This window comes from Drosophila willistoni, unplaced genomic scaffold (assembly GCF_018902025.1).
Source record: "Drosophila willistoni isolate 14030-0811.24 unplaced genomic scaffold, UCI_dwil_1.1 Seg838, whole genome shotgun sequence".
NCBI lineage: Eukaryota > Metazoa > Arthropoda > Insecta > Diptera > Drosophilidae > Drosophila > Drosophila willistoni.
The window spans coordinates 8,845-11,055 of NW_025814733.1; positions in this window are offsets into that span (position 1 = coordinate 8,845).

Here is a 2,211-nt window from a genome sequence, read left to right on the forward strand (position 1 = left end):
CAACCGTGTTCGCATTACGTCTACGAAATTCTCTAACACCTGTGGCGTTTCGTGCTTGTCTACCAGTATTTGAACCTCGTAGAAGTGGCATTTTGAATGTGGTTTATATACAATTGACTTAATTTTTTAAATTCTAGGCTCACTTCTCTTATTGAACGCAAAAAATTGACGTTTAAATCTAACGTATAGTGTTGTATAAAACTGGTTTTATTCATTCATTTTAAAACGCCTTTAGTTAATTGGTTAAACTGAAAATAAACTTTCTTTTGGAAAAAAAACCCTTCTTTGGGCCACAACCAACATTTACAAAAAAAAATGGACAAAATTGGTTGATTCCTGAATGACTTATTAACTTACAAAAAAACGGCTTACAATTTTATATATGTAATTAGCATCATCGTGCTATAGGTTCTATCAATTTGATCTACAAAAATTCTTCATTTTCAAAACAATGTCTAGCTAAATAGCTGAATCTCGGTACAAATCCGATTATAAAGGTTGCAAATGTTGCATATTGGTTCTTATTACTAATGATTACTCTACTTATATTCATATTTCTAACTTTACTGTAATTGAACTTTTAACATCAGTTGAAAAAAATTTAAAAGAAAAAAAAAGAAAAAAAAAATATACATTTATGTGGCGTGATTACGCTAATATCCTCACAAAATTCATTCTCTCAAAATATTTTGCTCTATATATGTCCATTAACAATGTATTAAATGCTAATGCTCACCCGAAAAAATTCAGTTCATCTGATAAATTTCATAAAAATATAAGGAAAATTGGTTTTTGATACACTTACAGCTTGTTAATTTGTCCCACGCAGAAAGATCTTTCGTTGTGTTTTTGTCGCTGTTGAAAATAGGAAGGTTTACATATTTACATATATTTCACTTAATCCTGATTATTTCGTGCGTTCCGAAGACGGATAAAAATCTCCTTAGTCAAATTAAACGCCTTGGTTATACTTGAAAATAATTCCAAAATGCTAGATTTTAATACTTCCTTCTTCTGTTCATCCTTCATGCTTTAGGTTAGGTTACGATTGGGAAAAATGTTAGGTTTTGTACATCCTTCTAGGTTTATAATCCTACACGTGTTCTGCTGGTATGGTCTGGATAACATGTGAGCCAGGATAAGCGAAAGTGCGATGTTGACAATTATAAATGTTGCAACATTCAAAATTTTCACTTTGTTTCGCTAACGCTGTATAAGACACAAAACTATTTTGGGAATTTTTCTTTTATTTACCCTTATATTTAATAATATATTTAACTCTCGGATTTCCACAATCGATCGTCGGTTAAAGCCGTTGACTGACGCAAACAGTTCACTCACAAAAATTTTGAGACTGCTGGGGGCAAGTCTGCCGAAGACAGGTGTCTCAAAGAAAATGTCAAGCAAGGCGAATTAATAGAAAAATTGCCAATACTTGATGGAAACTATTTCCGATGCTGTTAAAGAGAAAATGCATAAGTTAAATGTACAATAATTCGAGAATTATTGACATGAAATTAACTTACATTAATCTCTTCAACACATACACACACATAAACTTTTATTTTCGCACACGCGTAGGGATTATGATGCACTCCCCTATTGGGTTATTTAAACTTTTGGACAAATACGTCCGATCAGTTGGAATTCACGTGGAGGAAAGAAAGAACACTTTTTCAAAAACAACGCTGTCCAATAAGTCTCTTTTGCCTTATTTTTCTTATTGTTTTATCCAAACTCCATTTATAGAAAAATAATGTAAAGCAATGCACAACAAACCGATCAGCTGTGTGGCGTTGCCACTTAGTTCATTCTTTTTCCAGCTGGTTCCTAAATTTCGATTCTCACCACTTAAGCAAATATCGATAACAACAACAAAAATACTAAATAACCGAATTTAGTTGAATTTTAAAATAACTGAAATTCCTGTACATAACATACCCCAGCTTGTAAGGTATGACATGAGGGAGAGTCTACGATGCGATTAGCCATTTTTACATCATCGGCATACATACATAAGAACTCTGGAATTTAAAAGAACGGTGGGGAGATCATTAATAAAAATGGTGAAGAATAATAGGTCAAGGTGACTGCCCTGTGGGAAAGAGTGGACCTAAAAAGAGTCCTCTGCCTCCTATTGCTTAGATATTGTGAAATCCAAGCAAGCAGAGTATCGGAAAGCTAACTAAATTCAGCTTATGTAATAGTAAG